We start from the raw sequence: 20357 nt of genomic DNA, 5'->3' as shown, positions 1-20357 counted from the left end.
TACACCTATATATTTAATGCGTTGAAACATTGTTTATGACATGTTTTGGTACATTAAATTAATTAAATGCCACGGTTAAACGCGTACGTATGTATTATGAATTATTTCATTAGTATGATACAAAACGGGTTAAGATAAAATACATTTATAGCAGATCTAGAGTAAGAAATCTAAAATGTGAAAGAAGATCTAAACATAAATATCTAGAAATTTTTTTCTCAATATATTCTATACATACAATGTTTATACATGCGTTACACAATATTATTAAAATATTATTAACCTACAAATTATTAAAAATTGAAAACTCAATTTTATTATCTAGTTCCAATAAATATTACTTTGGAACATTTTATAACAACACGATTTATTGTCGTGAGCATTGTTACAATAGTCGCGAATATTGTCATTTGCGATACAATTCTGATAGATTTACACTTTACAGTGATAAATTTGAAGCTCCTTAAAAGAATTGACGTTGACTGCATTCTATATATTTTTGCTAAAGCATTTACAAATTATTTGAGTTTTTTTTTAATGCTACACACATATACATGCAGATCTTTTAGAAAATACCAGAAATAAAATTAATTGTCAATATGTACAACATTTTAAATTTAGAAAAATTTTTCAATTGCTTGCGGTGTTCCTAAAATTAACAGCAAATGTTTCATCGATATATCTATGATCATATAGTGAGATTGAAAATTATAACAATGAAAAGAATATCTTCGTTTCCATCAATGAAGACTTATCCTTTATATGCATATATGTACATAAAAAACAGAGATATTCTTTTAATCAACAATTTTCAATCTTGCTATGTGATCCTATAGATACATTGATAAAACATTGCTGTTAATTTACTGAACGTTGCAAAAATTATTCAATTTTCTGAATTATCGATATCATAGAGAACAGATTAAGGAATCCGATTGTTGAAAATCAATAAATCTATGGATATAAATAGATTAAAGATAAACAACACTTCGGCAAATTAAGCTCTCACTGCTCCGGAATGCAAATATTTTCTAACAAAATGGAAAATCGTTCGGTTAGAGATTAAATCTGCATACCCAATCCACGTTTCGAAGATCTATCAGATGAATGGTATTTACTATTTCTACGCAAATATAGTGAACTTCAATATTCAAAACGGAATACCAAACATAGTCCCTTGTATTGTATTCTCTATTTAAATATTAACGTGCCAATTAGCGATTTTAGCATGTAATTGGATGGGCGTGTAATGGTTAAATGTACGATTTACCGCCGGCCATGCTTTATTACATCGATAATTGTACGAAGATATGTTACATCGACGATTACAGATTTGACGCGCTTATAACGCTAACGACGTGAGCAAAACGTAATTACGAGACGTGATGCATGTTACGCTCGATCCGCCAGCAAATTGGCTTTAACGATTTTTGTCGGGATTGTCACCGATTGCAAATTCCATCAATCTGATATTCGTTATCAGCTCTCAAACACATGCGCACGAACACGCGAGCTTCCCTTTAACATAACATGCATACATGTCAGTCCGGATACAATCTCTCATAACTGCCTCGCATTACATCTCGCCGTGTCCAACAGTCGACTCAGGAAATTAGACTTAAGCAGCAAGACGAATCGGCGTATTTTACCGAGCAATCTGACAGCTCTCTACTTAAGCTTCCGTAATATTTCCGTAACAGCGAAACTGTGAATAATTACTCAAGCATCAGAACAACGAAGATGAGAAACATTATGAATAATAAAAAAATAGCAAAAAATCCAATAAGCAGAAGACTAACATTAACACATTCAAAATCAATCAAAATTAGAATTGAACTATTTCGTAATGAATGTGTTATCAATTATCTCTTCTCCTCTCCTCTCTCTCTCTCTCTCTCTCTCTCTCTCTCCCCTCCCCCCACTCCCTCTCTCTCCCTCTCTCTATTTAGTCTGTTCAGTCCATCCGACGACTTTGCAAATTGTATTTGTGGATGTATCTATTTTCGAAATTTAATATTATATTTCACCGATCGTAAACGAAAATAGTCTTGAAATCTCGCTAGACAACAGTAATGGACAAAAAAGCTAATGAAAAGTATAGACATGTATTTGCCCTGAAATAATTGAAAACGGTCATTTTTGGGTGATTCCTTTAAAAATTAATATGATTTTCTTTTAATTTCTCGCAAATACCGCATTCCTTTTTGTATACAAAATATTTATATAAAAAATTTCATACTAGCATGTATAGATTATTAAGTTAATTGTCATTCAATAATTTCATAGCTAATTTTATCGTCCCAGAAGAAGCATCGGCGTAATGACATTTTATATTTCAATAAAATATACATTCACTTATTTTATGAAACTTTATTTCAAGCGCAAGTGATAAAATATTTTACGAGATAAAACAAAATGAATTATTATATATAAATATAAAAACTCTTTTTTCATTTAGTAAATAATAAAATACGCGATATTGCAAGAGTTCAAAGTTATTATCACTTTGATCGTCGGTTTTGATAAATGAAGCAGAATGAGCGCCGATAATTACGAACAAATTTTTCAATTTTAGCAAACACATTGTGATCGATACACATTTACATACTTTTAGAGATGTGCCGGAAGGATCAGAATAGGATTGCACATCATATCGTGCTGTGCGTTTAATCCATTGTGATATTGGCACGCGTAAAAATTAATTTCGCATAAAAATTTAGAGAAAAAGAGAGAGAGACGGCCATTATTATATTTTATAGTAGTATTTGATGATCGAATTCACTTATGAGCGACGGAAATAGAATGTAGAAGCCAGTAATGTATATATTATAATCAAACATTAGAGGCAACATAGACTACAATATTGCGTAAAATGGAATGAATGCGTCGATAACGGAAATAACAATGATTTTGGCGAAAAGGATTAAAAATGTGAACAAATCCTTGACAACGAGATAATCATGTAAATGGACGCAATATCAAACAATGTGGCAAACCTATTGCGGGATTTACAAATTGACGGGATGAATACTGTTTAATATTTGACATTTCGCGTTAGCTCTTCATTTCAATTGTGCGAGATTTTTGTTGCTTTTGTGATTGAAGTAAAGAGAAAGGGCATCAGTCTGACACGCTTTTTCGAAAATCGTATATTTGACAAGTAATAACTGTCCGCAATGGCCTATATTATAACTTATATATATTATATAAATTAATTATGCCTCCATAAATCATTAAGTCATTATATAATGCTCAAACGGTTAATTGCGCTACTCCCGAGTAATTACTCGGAGCAATAATTAAGTTATCTTTCAATTATTAGCGATTAAATATACCGATTTAATATCCATAAATATGAAAGCGAATCGATTTTTTGTGCCTGTATCCGTTATATTAATATCAATCACTCTCGAGTTAAGTACATCAAAATATCGATTTTTTAATTTAAAATATCCTTGTAGCCGTAATTTTATTAGAACTAAAAAAACAATTTTGAAATGTTTATAAAGTTAAATATTTCATATAAAGAAAGCTTTCACAGTTGCTATATCATTTTTCTTTTATAAAATAATCGGATAAAAATGTTGTAAAAAATAAAAGAATATATTTAAGATAGACTGGAGAGAGAGAGAGAGAGAGAAAGAGAGAGAGAGAGAGAGAGAGAGAGAGTGTAACAAAATAGTATTAAATTTATCTAATCCAAATTAATTTACTTATTGTATTATAACTTGAAACAAATTTAATTAAAAAATTATCAATTATTGAATTAACGTAGTTATTACACAAAAAATTTCTAGTACATTTTATATTTGCTATAATTTTTATTACTCATATCACTTAATATTATTTAAATCTATCAACCTTTCTATTTTTATAAGTATATACTGCCATTTATATCGGTAAGCACAAAGAATTGTTTGACATAATTTATTGTTATTGTTTATTATTGCTAATTTAGCTGTTTTTTTTAAATTGATGTTTATCAATTTTTATGATCACAGTTTATCATAACAATATTGAACGAATAAATTGCATCGAAAATATTCACATAATCGAAATTAATATCAGTAAAAAATATAGAGATAAATTGAAATGCATATATACATACATTCCATAAATGACACATTTCGATTGCAGTACTCAAATCAACAATTTTATGAAAAAACAAAAAGAAAGAGAAAAAAATAGTAAAATTGCAAAATCATGCTTACAATGAAATCAAATCATCAAATGTCAAAATCTCAATCACGATGGAGTTTTACCGGATATCAGAATCTTAGAAAAGAAAATAACTTAAGGGGTGGCTCGAATGTCAGGTTTAACGTATGAGAGAGATGAGGAGGACGCACAAGGCAGTTCGTCGACTAGAGATTTGAGAAGGGTAGAAGATCGAGAGACTCTCTTTTTGACGTAAGAGTAGCCGAGGTACTTTATCGATCCTCAGAATCCACATGCGAGATCCTTCATCCCCTGCGAAATCAACGAGGGATGAAAGTAGTGAAGAAGAAGAGAGGAGGACGGGTACAGCGACATGGCAAGTGTCGCACGGTCGAACACTGATCGAGAAGAAAGAAGACATGAGAGAGAGAAAGAAGAGCCGAGGAAGGAAAAAGCAAGGGCTCGTAGGTCGCTTGAGAGGTATGGTAGGAGATTCATCGCTGGCAACTTACCGTAGCTTTTTTTCCCTGCGATGAGAACTTGCTTACCGTCCGATATCTTCTCGAAGTTCTTCACGGATACACTTTCCCGTATCGATTACAAACTATAAGGTATTGTTAAATTTTCATCTCTTTCGCTTTTTCTTCTCAGCTAGGCGAGTATCGACAAGAAAAACATGATTGACATTTTGATATTTGTGCGGTATTTATCGAATTTAAAGGATCTGAATTTTTATGGTGGATATTTCTCTTTGTTTAACAATAAATTATAAAGTAGAATTACAAAACAAAATTAAAAAATATATTCTTAACCCTAATTAATAAGTTTGACATACAAATAAGAGTTAATGTTATTAATTAAATAAATTACAATTACTGTAGATTCTGCTATAAATTTAAAAAATCAAATATGAAGTTACATCAAACGAATATATCTAGAAACTTCTAGGTCTTCTAGCTTATAAGACATTTGATAGCGCTTACGTATGCATGTATCGACAAATGTTGTAGATCGACTCGATAGTTCTGTCTGAAAAACATTTAAGGGCGTGGTAGGGTGTGAATTTCACCTACACATCGTGCACTTTGTCTCCTGTCGAAGCTACGAAACTTTCGGCCTACTTCGACATGGAAACTATTTCATACCAACGAAACGATAGAAAGTTCCTGAAATATTTAAGGAACTTGAAAATAAATCGTAGCAAGTATTATTGCGCGGTGAAACTTTCGACTAAGTTTCAAAACTTCAGTAACGTTTCGTCAAAGTTTGTAGCGGGTCGTCGTTTAACGCAAAAAAAAAGGGACCAACTCTTAATAGTGCGAAAAAAATGCACGAGGGAAATGAAATGTCACGAAACTTTAAAATTCGTGATGATATCCTCTGCGCGTTTCACAAAACATCTCTTTCTTATTTACTTTTAAGATAATGTAAATATTATTCATCTTCTTGATATCACTTTTCATTTTCTCAGTTATCAGATTTATGAGCAGCGTTTGAAAAATATACAAATACTTGGATTATAAAGATACATTTATTTACTTCTATCATTATTTTTTTTCTTTTTTTGCAATAATAATGATATTAAAATAATAAAAAATAATCCGAAAAAAATGAGCTATTATTGTAATGTTGATATAAATAAAATAAGCTATGTATTTTTGCAACGTGCAATAATTAAATCAGCATTACTTTACAATAGCGTTTACCAAAGGCCTGCATTCTATAAAGACTTTGATCGGAAATTTTTTCGTACTAAAGACTGTTGATGACACGGAAAAACCGATATCGAAGTGAGCAAAGAGCCGTGAGCCACCCTTTTTCTACATAGGAAATATATTTATAGCGTATATAGTGCCAGAGTTAAGCCCCACACACATCACTGGGTCACTGTATTAGCACTACCTTTATGTTACGACGGTCAATATGGCACTATTGTGACATCAATTTAGCAAACGAGGACACTTCCTCGAATACAGCTGGTTATTTGTTTCTACCGTCACCACGTACAGTGCACATTAATATTCTTCTTTTTTTTTTACAAATTCAATATAATGCGTACCTTGGATTTTCATTCGTGACAGAATGAGTTTACGAAAAAAAAATACAAGTGTCAGAAACATGTATGCTTATATTCAGCTTTTTAACAGTTGGAAAGTTTCAATTCATAACGCTCAAACAAAGCTGTATGTGACTGACCAACCAATTACGTTGATATATGACAAATGCTTTAAAATTCTCTCATGACATGCGTATAAAATTTGCTGATTACGGATCGTAGCATTTTTAACCGTGATAGTCATAAAACAAAAAGTTACTAATAAATTAAGATGACGTCATCTAATCAATCGATTCAATTCCTGCGTTAAAAAATAGGAAAACGTCGAACGGATTGATCAGTAAAAAAAGACGGAGGCAATTTACTTAGTAACTTTTCAAGATTCTCTACCTCAGAGAGCCAATTTTAACTTTGTATCAAGCAAGTTTACGGCTTCATCGAATCCTTCTTCCTACATATATAGGAAGCATTATTGACAATGAATATTTTATGTAATCAAAATTTTGCTGCATAAATAATACAAACATCTATATTAAACTAAATTAAATTTAAAGATTATTCAGTTTATACTTTATTAGCGGAGTTTAAAAAAAATTTGTATCACAGATAAAGATAAATCTGTTGCAAATATAAGTATTTAAGCAACACGAGCATATGAAAAATGTGTCATATTAAAAAAAATTCTTAAAACTATCACTTTAACACATTTAACGAAAGAAATTAATTACGATTTATCGAATCTAAAGTTTTTCTCTAGTACACTCCAAACTTTTTTCATATACATCCTACATATATGTGTTAAAAGTTTAATGATTCCGATGATATTAAGCGTTTGCATTTCACTAGCTCTTATTTAAACGATTACAGTTCTCTGACCGTAAGATATTTAAACAAAGCCGAGCGTTTCAAGCATACTTTTTTGAATCAGTGACCGCAAGAAATCGTATTTCGTTCGTGAACAATTTTATCAGACATCCGTAATAAATGTAGATTAAATATATCATCAACATTTTAATAAATTCAGACAGTTTGTGAGAAGTTTACTTGTGCCAAAATATTGAGAAATTAAATTTCTTAAACTAAAGTAATTAGCTACTAAATTGAATATTTACTAAAACAAAAAGAATTGTGTCAGAGAATAACTTAGCAATTTTCTTTTCTAAATTTTTAACTGAACAATTTTACGGGTGTTTCACACATTGTCATATTCACGAATGTCGCGTGTTATTTCATTCTATAAAAACTTCAATATACAGTATCGTTTGATTTAACTATTCTCTTTTATCGCGATCGCCGCGACGGCTGTTTAATACGGAGGTGTAACTTGTATCGACGCGGCTAATAGTATTACTGAGAATTGCATTTCGATGAACGCACCTTTTTCGCTTGTCTGCATGAAACGCCGATCAACTCCAACGTCACACCCTTGTATTTCTGTTCACTAGCTGTCCTATTGCCGATGGCGCGTCACCACAACACACCTGACAGACAGAGATAGAATTGATTGATTGAATTCTATTCTGCTTCGTTAGACAACGCTCAGGGTGAATTCAAAAATAAAATTAGAAAAATTATGAAATCCTACGCGTTGTTGTCACAGGCAAATGTTTAGGTGTAATCGTCAATGCTCAGTTGTAAAATTTAAATAAAAAATTAATATAATATAAATTGCATAATTTTTGTATACAATATAACTGTAATACTATAAAATTTATTTGCTACATTTTTACAAATTATTAATCAAATTTAATATGCTGTAGATATAGAATTGTTTCATACATATAAGATGGAAAAGATTGAAAAATATTAGTTTAATCACGTTTATAGGGTTCGTATGAAATATTATACTTCTCTTATAATATACTTGTTCGTGCTATACTTGGTTGTATATTGTTAAATTAATGCATCTATACATATATGCATCTATACATATGATGTACTAATGAAATTATCCTATATCCATAATATTAATAAAAATATCAATTCATCACTTACCAATTTGATGCACCGCAGCGAAATTACATTGCTATGATGATTTTATAACAAACAAATGCAATTAAAACATAGACAAATTAAATAATTAATAAAAAAAGTATTAAACATATGAAGAGTTTTTTCAAAAATAATATAATATTTATGAAAATAATTACATTTTCTGAAGATCTTAATAAGAATAATTTATAAAAGAATTTTTATAAAATTTTAAAGTAATTAAAAAATTTTTTTTCTTTTAATTATTAATTTTAATTGTATTAAAATGATTCAAGAATTTAGGAAAAAAAGATTATACAAGTAAAAAAATAATATTTATCACAAGGTTGCTCCACCGGTGCCCGATACTCACCCAGATCTCCTCCTCCTCCTCCTCTCAGAATTAGATTGTCATTCTCTCGCACAGGATACTCGCGAAAAACTCTCACGGACAATATATTATAATCACACGCGAATTAATTATATTATTAATAAAATTCTTTTCTGCGACACTGCCGATATTCCACGTTTATGGGATTTGTGAAAGTTCATTAGTCCAATAATTTCAACAGCACTTCTGAAGCAAACATGCCACGCGACGAACTGGTTGCGGTTCGTTTATTTTCAATTAAATCAGCAATGAGAGTACATTAACTTCTCCATTATTGGATTTTTATACGGAGAGAACAATTTGGTAGAAATATCTAAAAATTTAGCTAGATATAATTGGATATAATATAAATAGATTCGAACATGTATAAATCTTTAGAAAATCCATTCTTTTCATGTATTTTCTCAGGCTCAGGAAATACTGGGTTTTCACTTTATCCTCCAATTAATACAAGAAAACAGACATGCTATATATGTATAAGTCATTGAGCGACAATGCTCACTCATGAGAATGCTATGTTAACAGTGCAATGAATATATACTTTTAGTTTCTCCTTAGAGTGCTGAGTTTTTCAGGATACTATACGGAGAGAATTTTTTCTTAGAATTTACTCTGAAAATATGGTAGTTCTGGGAGAACATTTAACTATAATAAAATATGAACTATAATAAAATATAAAATAAGTTCGATTAATTTTAAGCGCAAACATTTTTAAAATATTATATTGTACCACAATTACCATATTTTTAAGGTAAATTTTAAGACATAATTCTCTCCGTGTAGAAACCGTGTATATATAATCCTTAATACATACGTCAGTTTTTGGTACTCTTTATAGACACATTTGGTCTTTCTTTTCTTAGTTTAATTTTGATCACTTTTATAAGTATATATAAATTATTAAGCAATTTTACATATATAATATTTTGACATCTTTAGAAAATATTTGTGCAGTTATATATTCATAACAAATTGTAAATAAATTATATTAACTAAATATTAACGAAATCAGAAAAATGCACTGTTTCATATAAAAATATAAAACTCTGAAACAAAAATGTTTAAAAGAAAAGTATAATTCAGTATTTTAAAATTGATATTTCAAACTACAAAAGAGAAAATCGTTCAAGTGTCGGCTGTCCAAAAAATTTAATTATTTAGTAACTCGAAAATTATGTTTTTTTAATAAGCATGTACAATAGCAATAATGAAATGCATTGTTTAAAATGTAAATGCAACATAGTCTTCAACTTATAGCCATTCATGCTTATTAAAAAAAACATAATTTTCGGGTTATTAAATAATTAAATTTTTTGGACAGTCGACACTTGAACGATTTTCTCTTTTGTAGTTTTGAATGTCAACTTTAAGATATTGAAACATATTTTTTTCTTTAAATATTTTTATTTCAGAGTTTTACATTTTTGTATGAAAAAGTAAATTTTTCTCATTTTGTTAACTACATTTAGTTATAACAATTTAAATACAATTTATTATAAATATACAACTTTACAAACACTTTCTAAAGATGTCAAAATTATTATATTATATTTCAAATATAATATACGTAAGAATCATTTAATCGTTTAATTTTTATATACTTGTAAAAGCGATAAAAATTAAAGTATATATTAAAGAATATATTTTAAAAATTAAAAGAATTATTCTAAGTATTTATTATTTCAAATAACTTCATTTCTGACTTATTTTTTATTTAATATTTTAAATAAGTTTTCGGAACCTATTTTATATTTTTTATTTTAAACATATCAGTTTTTCATATCAGTTTTTTACCGATTCCTACGATTTTATATTTTTTATTTTAAATATGTCGTAAGTTATTTTATCGAGTCATGATCGGCATTACACGTAAGTTTAAAGAATTTTTGAAACACAGAGTAATTTGCAGCAATAGTAGTGTCATAAATTAATTTTCTAGCTGAAAAATTAAATAATTATTAACAAGATATTTAATACTTTGAGTCAAAGCTGTATTTAACGCAAATTGTTTCGCAATATTATGAAAATTTGCATGTATCTTTATATAAAGGTTGTATAGAATATTATCAATCTTTTTATTTAAGTGAATCATTTAAAGGAATAATAAAAATTGAGACATAATGTTGGAATATTAAAAATACTCCACACACGCAAACAATTACACTTACATTGAACCGTAACTTACACTCACATACCGTGCAAATAATATAAGATTTAACAAGTGCTAGAGATGCCGAAAGTAAAGCGCGAAATGTAAAATAGAACTAATTGAATAAACCGTGAATATTTTTCATGCGCAATAGTAGAGTATTCGTCGGCGAATAGCGAGGGGAAAGGTCACGCGTCACGCGGCGATCAGCGAGGGGGAGCGTGCCGCGCGACGCGGTGGCTGACTACGTCATCACTTTGGCATTCGCTCGGCAATTTCGGACGGAAACGGACGTGTTTTACGAGTCGCTCCGAGTGTCGCATTAATTAATAATGAAAATTATATATCTACGAACGAGAATTACGTAAGGTTGCCTGAAACTAAAGACTGTACCAAGTTAATAGGTTTGTTGCACGATTTTTACTTTATTTTTTAGATTCATTACGTACATACATAACTCATGAATATTTTAGATATTTCATGTGTTCTCATATGTACGATATAAAGATGAGATTCTTATTGTTAAATTTATATATTATATTTCAAATTGTGGCTTTTTATCACTTTGAATCGTATAATTCATTTTCGTGTTACGTCGCATTCTTAATACGGGAAAAGTAACAGATAAATTATATTTAAATTACATATCTCTAAATGTATGTGCATGCTATTTATACATATTATTCTATTTAGTCGAAATTGGTTCATAATTTAAAATAAATTTTTGCATTTGTCTTCATTTAAAGAATGTACGACATATTATTAATCTTTATTTAACTGTAAATCACAAAAAAGAGTAATAAAAATTGAGATAATGTTAGGAACACAAAAGCACTTCACGTGAGCAATTAAAACCATGCTAATAAAAAGCTCTTTTTACTTCTTGCCTTTTTCAGTATATTGTAATTGATACGAAATATTTAAAATTATAAAATGAACGTCAACTATATTCTTCGGTATATCACAATGTAATTATGATTAAACGATTCGCGCTGCTAAAACTAGATATAAGAAATTATTTCATTAATCGGAGAAACTTTAAAAATGTTAAGAATATATTATTTTACTTCGTAATATGCGTATTAATATTTCGACCGTTAGACGGTGACGCGCGACCTTAGGGTGGGGATGGTACGCGGTGGCACGGGTGGCACGGAGCGGCGCGTCATGTTTATGCGTAGTTATCGCGCAGTCATTCTCTTACCGAAATTTCGTACAAACAGGTAGTCGTGTTGTGTGCGGCTCTTTTTCACATTACTTTTTGAAATCTTATCACGAAGAAAACCAAATATAATACGAAACGTTGTATGAATAATTAATCATACTTAATACTAGTAATCGTATTATGTGAATGTTCATAAAATACAGCATTTCGTATTATATCTAGCATTTTTTGCGATTATTATATGTTTCAAAAAGAAATGAAGAAGAGCGACACGACTACTTGTCTGTACAAACGGTATCACACGTCAAAAGAAACAACGTTAATATGAATACTTATGCAAATAACGTAATTCTTGCTTTCACAATAAATATAGTATAATAATTTAATTAATTTTTTGTTTTTGTGTATCTTTCGTTATACGATCCATTTAAAAAATAAACGTAACTTTGAAACTATTTATCGATAATAAAAGAAATATTTCTCTTTTTTATTGATCTCTAGTCAAATTCATTGGCTCCAATCATATCTTACAGACATCTTATCTATAAATGAAAGATTCAATTATTTGCTCCGAATTTATTTCGCAATGATAACGAATTGTAGATATGTATTCTTTTCTTGTATTCGTTTCTAAAAGTTAACCGATTGCATAGTAATATAGATAAGATAGCTATATATTACATTTTTCAGATTATCTTCCCTCTCACGGGTACACCTTGACGTGGTGGGAGGGCTCAGTACCCAGAGGATATTTACACGAAAAGAATGATTTTTCTCAAATATCTAAAAATTTTCGGATATGTCTGAATGTATATCTAGATAAATTTTTAGATATTGAGTAAAATCGTTCTCTTCGTGTAAAAATCCAATGGAGAAGCTAACGTACCCTCGTCGCCGATTTATTTGAAAATGAACGAACCGCAGCCGGTTCGTCGCGTCGCGCGTTTCGGGAGTGCCGTTTAAGTTATCGGACTCAAGTTATAGTCCGCGTGCGATTACAGTGTATTCGCGAGTGTTTTACGCGAGTGTCCTGTGCGAGAGGATGTGAATCATATTCTGAGAGGAGGAGGAGGTCTGGAAGAGACATCAGGCACCGGTGGAGCAACCTTGCGGTAAATATTATTTTTTATTTGTGTAAAATTAACCTTTTATTGCTTGTTTTTAAATCATTTTATTTGACAATGATTTGACAATAATAAAAATAATTAGATGAAAGGAAAGTTACTTAAAAATTTATACAAATTTATTCTTGCTAAGGTCTCCTTTAGAGAATGTATAATTTTATATCTAATTAAATAATGAATACAAAATTCGACGCCCACAAAAATTCTATTTTCAAAATTGCATGATTATTGTTCAGAAAATTGCATGCATTCATACAGCAATTATTTTTTTTAATAATGATTTCTTTACCCTGTTCTAATTTTAATTTTAATTTAATTGTTACAGAATCATCATACGTTGCAGATATAACTCCACTGTTGCGCATCGAGTCGGTGAGTAATGAATTAACTTTTTTGGGATAACGGAGGTATAATGATTTTATTAGTATATTATGTACATATCTAAATACATATCTAAATACATGTATGCATAGATTTAATAACAATATACGTATATATAGCATTTTGTACATCCGTTTTACACTTTTGTATGAAAAATATTTTTCTCATTTTGTTAACTATATTTAGTTATATACAATTAATTATAAATATAAAACTTCACAAATATTTTCTAAAGATTTCAAAATATACACAAATCATTTAATAATTTTTATATACTTGTAAAAGGGATGAAAATTAATTCAGATCGCGAAAGACCCAACATGTATAGTACATTGTTAAACCTATATGTCAAATTTAACTTAATGTGTGAGTCGCTACTGCTCCTATTCAATCATATCATTATTTTATACTAAAACAATGGCTATATTTGACACGAAGTCAAATTTAATTATTGTTTTAGTAAAAAATTACGATATATTTAGTTGGATTAATGACGCGACTCACATTACGTTAAATTAAACACTACAGATTTAACAGTGTAAGAATATGTACATAACATATTAATAAAAACTAAGGTGTGTACTAAGGCTTAAATACAGAGTTCAGTTTTAAAAAATTAAGGAATAAATAATTCATAAGTAATGTCGAATTGCTACTAATTCTACGATTGGCATCTATGAACCAATCATTTTTAACTTTCGGAAATTGTTCACAAGTACTTCATTTTGATCAGTCGATATGTTGACGAATAAGTTTAATATAAAATAACTATAAAAGTAACTACTAGTTACCGAAAGAAAATAACTAAGTTAAGTTACAGTTTACTGGTGAAAAGGAACTCTAACTGTAACTTCGTTACAAATAACTTCCCAACTCTGGCTTTAAGTACTATATGTTTCACCTATTGTAAAGATAGGAATTAAGAGATACGAACGTGCGTGGTCACACGTAATTCTGCGACGGAAATGGCGGAGCCCATGGAATTTTGTCGTCTTATTCGGTAGCGGCAAAACGAAAACCGCGAATACGTGAGGCACGCGGACTTCCGGCGCTAAATGAAATTTCCTGTACTCGCGGAAGGGGACGAAGAGAGTTTTTAGCGAGCAAAGAGAGATGAAGAGGGACGATACGCGGTGCGATTACTTTGTTACATGAAACCGTATTGCCAAACGAAATTGCCTCGCCAACCATTAATTTAATATAAAGATAGAGTGAGTTTCGTAGTAAAGAGGGTGAAAGGATATGTGCAAACGGTATCGTGTAGACCGTGTCTGAGCGGAAAGTGATTGATTGGAGAAAATTACTGACAGATTGATGAAAATTAATGGGAAGTACAGTAGAAATTAATGGGTCAACGCGTACGAGTGCGTGCATAGTTGATACGTTAATTGACCGATCGTACACGCGTAAACGCAAGCTTGTCGTCCAGCTTGGTTACGTGAGTTTTCGAGGTTTCGATCGTGACACCTTTCTCGCCGAGGAGAAAGTTTAATTGAATGGTTAACTCTAAATCGGATATGGCTCTCATAATCTAAAACAAGACAGATAATTTATGGAATGTCAACACGAGTCAGTCTGTATAGAAGAATAATTTTGTTCGGAAACATCTTTAAATTCTGGAAAGTTATATGTAAAATATCAAAAAAGGAAGATATATATTTCCATTAATATTGCTTGTTGAGATTATCAATAAGATTTATGTTTTAACCTTTTTGATTTTTTTCTTATATCTTTATAATTGTATGCCTTGTTGTATTTATTGGAAAGGTATGTAATGTGAGAAACAAATATAATAACAAAATTTTTGTTTGGACAAAAAGGATTATGTATATCATATTTTATATGAAAATTATATAACGTGGATAATATAATATTTATTTAAACTGTCATATCGAATTAACAGTCTGTAATATAAATCTTGAATATAAATTTATACGCGTTATTAAATTTTCTTTTGCAACATGCACAGATCAAATCACGCTACATGCTTTTGCATTAATAACACATTACACAAATAAGCAAATATCAAACAGAGTCTCATGAAAATATTATCAAACATCTTTCTATATCTAGATATCAAAGAAATGCATACGTGTATAAAATGTCACATTACAGTATTAGCAACTAATTTTCATTAATTAAAGCAAAACATATAAAATACCATATGAAATTGTTTGAACGTCCTTAATTTTAATTTAAATAAATAGTCATATTTTATAATATGTAAAATTATGAAAAAATTAATCAATTATTTATAAAAAGAAATAAACGTTGATAATAAAGCAATAATATAACACATTAAATATAACTATAAAAAGACAAATCTTTTAAAGCAATTAAAATTTATAATATTTAGCATAAAAATATTTAAAATGGAAATAAGCGTTAAGAATTATACAGAATAATTGTAAATAGAAAAAATTGTAAACAGCAAACGCTTTAAACGATATGTCAGCATTGCTTGCAAAATAGAATCGTCGTATAGTGTTATTTGTATTTATTGTTCACACCGATTCGAGTGAACGCACAACTACATTCGAAACGCGAGAGCACGCCGGCAGGGAATTGAAGCAACCGGAAAATTTCACACACCGCAAGCTGCCTAGCATTAACTATGAAACTTACACCGGTCGCGCGGCAGTGTGACAAAAAAAATAAAAGAATAAAATTCGATACACCGCGAAATTAAACTCACGCGGTTGCCGATTTTGCCGGGCGTCGAATTTTCGGGGGAGGCTCAGCTCGCAACACGCCACGCGATGTTTTCACCGTCCTCCCTTTTCATCAACTCCCGTCGGCCATACAATTTTGCGTGCGTGTAAATTCACCGGTTAAATAACACGCCATCGGCTTGTTAGCGTGACGCATCCTGAATAGAAAAAAAGAGAGAAAAATCAGAAGCGGAAGGAGGGAATCCAAACGCATTGCGAATTTTTCGCGTAAACAGCGCTAACGGCGCAGATTCGGTGCGTTTTCACGCGTATGCACGGCAAACACGCAATACCTGCTTTTACCCACGTGGGAAACGAGTGCTTGCGCTGGTAATAAACGGGGAATTCGGAAAATACATTGGACACGATTTTACCGTTGAAAACGATGATTTTTCACGATAGCATGAATAAATCGAACCACATCGATCTCGCTAATATCCTCGGGTCAGGGAAAAAAATAAACTGCGGATATCAATTTTATCCGCGACAAAAAACGATAAATAGAGTCCCAGGTAGCACTTATTTGTTCATATACGTTTATGTACTTTTCCTAAATATATCTAATATTCTACAATCATTTAAGAAAGTAGTATATAAAACCAACATGTGCTACTGACGGGGTGCCCTTTAAACTTAAGTTTTCCTTTATTTTCTCTCTTTCTTTTTCTTTTTGTCTCTTTATAATAAAATTCATTTACTGATTCTCTTTCTTTTAATAAATAGAAATTTTTTTCCCTTTTCTCAAACAGAAAAGTGGAAGATAGAATTCTAAGTTTAAATTCTCAAGCGACACGATGCATCACCTTTCTCTCATTTTTATTATTTTTTAATGGGTCAAAACAGGTTAACCGTATAATGAGACTATGTAATTGAATTTAATTTAATTTTTATGACAAGATATTAAAAATTGAACAGAAAGATAGCTTAAATATTGGGTCGAGGAAAAAGTTTCTTCGTTTATTTTTTAATTCAAAATTATATATACAATATCTTTGTCAAAAATGAACGAAATTTAAATTTGAAAAAAGGATTTTAAAGCTTGAAATCTCTACTTTCGAAAGGTTACTATATTTTTTTAGTTTTCTGTGAGTAATTTCTGTTTGGTAATTTTTACATTTAAAAAATTACGAGCTGAAAAAGATGAAAAATTTTCTTTTCACTTTGGAGGTCTCTCACGTGTCTAAAAAAAATTTACAAAAATTTTCTATTATCTATCGTGAAAACTTAAAGCTTTCCCTACAAAATCATTTTTTTTTTTAATGTTCCTATGATTTTTTATTACTGAATTATTCGCGAATTAAGTAAAACATTCTAATTTTGCTCATAATTCCGATAAAATCATTATACCGTAATTTAAAAACCAGATTCTTAAAGCTGAAACTTTGCTTTAGCGAATGATATAATTGTAACGAAAATTTCGCAACAAATGAAAAACTTTTGCAAAAAAATTTTTTTAAATACGAAGAAATTTTTTTCCAGATCTAATATACTAATGAAAATATACCGCTGATTTGTTGTCTTTAGATTATAATTACTAATTTTAATACAGTAGTAATGGCAGAATAATTAAAATATATTCTCCCTTTCTTTTTCTCTTTGCAAATTTATTGACAGCGATGTCATGAAATTAACTAAAAAAACGTATTAAAATAAATATAACTTATTATTGACAGTTTAAAAAGTGCAGTTATTACAACTAATATATAAAAATAAAAAAACATAGAAAAATAAAGTTTCTTTTCGCAATTTTTGAAAACACGTTATGCATGATAAACGGCTATAAATGATCTTGAATCCGTCGTGTCACCCGAGTTGTTAGCGTGGCTTTTCGCATATCGAAGGCAGAGACGATCTTTAAGAAAAACGAAAGAAGCTATCTGGCTTTTCAACCCCGACATGCTTTTGTCGACAAAGGGCTAAGTTATCCTCGTCGACTTTTCTGGATCATGTTGATGGCTAGAATACCTCAAAGGCTCCTCGTTACAATGGCGCGGTGACGGAATAAGCTATTAGTAAGCAGACTGGAGAAAGCAGGATGCTGTCTTTCTGAGAAGCGAATGTGAGCGAACAAGCGTAACATCGACTTACAGAATTTAAAGCATTGGTAACGAGTATTGCAATTCAGATATACGGCTCGTTTCACATAATTGTCTTATACATCTACAAAATAAAATTGCATCTTTTGCGTTAGTTACCTTTTCCATTAGGAAATGCGATGACTTTACAAAGGAATAGTACACTCAATACACATCAATTTACTAAACGTTAATAATTAATTTTATCAATATACGCCGCGACTTAATATTTAAATTTATCATTTAGATTATTTTTATTCTGCTATTCAATTTGTAATGACAGAGTTTGTTCATAATTAGAGTTTGTTATGATTTAATGCGATATTACAATTTTGTATTTAACTTTATTAATTTTGCACAATTTACAGCTTGTATATTTAATCTTTTCAAAATAACAAATACGATTTTGTCATATAAAATCGTATTATTTTTGAATAATGAAGATCTCCACTTGATTATTTTAGTTAAAATCTCTGGTAATGATTATATATACTATATATATATATATCTAATATCACGGAATAATTTTGAGTTAATAAATTAATTGTAAGGCTCGTTCATGTGCTAGTTGCAAAGCAATATAAAAAGGATAACGGCCAAATACAAACAAAAATTAAAGATGATAAATTTAAATAATAATAAATAATTTATTCTTTAATTTTTTTTTAGAAAGACATGGACATTTGTAAAAAAAATTGTACTCGTCTTCATTTGTTTTGTCTGCCCACTTTAATTAACGATAAAATATCCTTAATTTTAACTTTATATTTAATATCATTAATATTAATATCTTTATTTGTATTATTATTTTCTTGATATTTACCTTGCTAATGAAAATTAAGTAGATAAATCGAAACGTCCTTATCTTTTTAAATCATTAAAGAATAAATTGTTTATTATTATTTAAATTTCCGATCTTTAATTTTTGTTCCTTTTTGTTCATTTCGATCTTTAATTTTTTTTCGATACCCTTTTTATATTATTTTTCTGACCTACATGTTAACATGGCATCATTATCAATACAGTTCAACAAATTATCAAAACACTTAAACGTTTATTATTTTCGCATGCGATATTTATAACATTCACGGTTAATATCTTTTTTTATACGATAACTTGATTATGATAACTCAATTAAGTCTTTTATGGTAAAAGTGTTTAACTTAATCGATCGTGCACGGCTTACCTTGCATAAATGTTTCAATATCGAGATAAAAATACGCTTTTTGCAATAAAGAGAGCTAACAGACCAATGAATAAAAGGCACGTAAAATTTTATAATCTAATTTTATACTTCAACTTACAAGAATAACCAGTTTTAATAGAATATTTATTTAATCCGATGTTCTTTACTTAATAACGTCTTCCAGATTCATATCATTTGGATGTACTTTCTCGTGCATCAGTTTGAAATATTTATGGTGGCCATAAAAAATGATTATATAAATGTGAGAATATAATTCACTACAGCACCAAAATTGAAAAACATTGAAAATATCATATTATTCATTTTATCTTTGAAACTTGCAAATTTTTATAAAATGGATGAAATATTCATAATCCATAAGTCAAATACGGTTTCATATATGTAGATACACATATCAGCTTTCAACGTTAAACGTTACGATTAATTTGTTTAAAATGATGCAGGATTAGCTTCTCGCGAGATATAGCTTTAATCCTTTATATACTATTTGTATAATGATTATATTAAACGTTGTTGCGAGCGGTTTGAATGATGTTTATTAATTGAGCGCCATGATAAAATGGATTAAATACCAGAACGGTAGCATTAATAGCTATCTCATGGTATTTAATTTTGATCAATGCACCGTTTAAATTGTACCATCGGTTACGCGAATGGTCAAACTAAATTACACTAACTGACTAATATAAGCTATTGTTCTTATATAAAAATTCAATTATTGCTCTTATATTGTTCTAAAATAAGTATATAATTAATTTTAAAAAACTATATAAGATAAAAATTTTTATAAAATAATAGATAAATAATTAATAAAGATTCCTAGAATATGCTTTAAAAATAAATCTTGGTTCATTCTAATGTGCGTAGAAAGAATTTTTAAAATATATGTTAAATTAATAATATCCAAAAATTTAAAAGATAAAGTATTATTAATAGAATTTCTGTTGTGTTTGTGTTGTGAGTGAATAT

At 29.6% G+C, this 20357-nt stretch overlaps 2 protein-coding genes across 4 annotated transcripts in view; one reads left to right on the top strand and one right to left on the bottom strand.

Moving 5' to 3' along the window:
• Window positions 1–10890, bottom strand: part of LOC105143137 (limbic system-associated membrane protein) — a 222755-nt gene extending 211865 nt beyond the window's left edge. The window contains exons 1-4 of one of the 3 annotated variants that reach the window (XM_087414344.1): window positions 10762–10888; window positions 8559–8889; window positions 8210–8240; window positions 7592–7695 (exon numbers count right to left, since the gene is read on the bottom strand). The gene's annotated coding sequence lies outside the window, so the exon portion shown is untranslated. Of the gene's footprint in view, window positions 1–7591; window positions 7696–8209; window positions 8241–8558 lie in introns of all 3 variants that reach the window. The other 2 variants (XM_087414343.1, XM_011051197.2) reach the window with 2 other exon arrangements.
• A 1714-nt stretch (window positions 10891–12604) lies between these two features.
• Window positions 12605–20357, top strand: part of LOC105143143 (limbic system-associated membrane protein) — a 245856-nt gene continuing 238103 nt past the window's right edge. The window contains exons 1-2 of the mRNA XM_087414346.1: window positions 12605–13002; window positions 13340–13386. The gene's annotated coding sequence lies outside the window, so the exon portion shown is untranslated. The remainder of the gene's footprint in view (window positions 13003–13339; window positions 13387–20357) is intronic.

This window comes from Acromyrmex echinatior, chromosome 16 (genome assembly GCF_024713525.1).
Source record: "Acromyrmex echinatior isolate Ae372 chromosome 16, ASM2471352v2, whole genome shotgun sequence".
NCBI classification, from domain to species: Eukaryota; Metazoa; Arthropoda; class Insecta; order Hymenoptera; family Formicidae; genus Acromyrmex; species Acromyrmex echinatior.
Note: the sequence above shows the minus strand (reverse complement) of the source record. Positions and strands in the feature narration are given on the sequence as shown.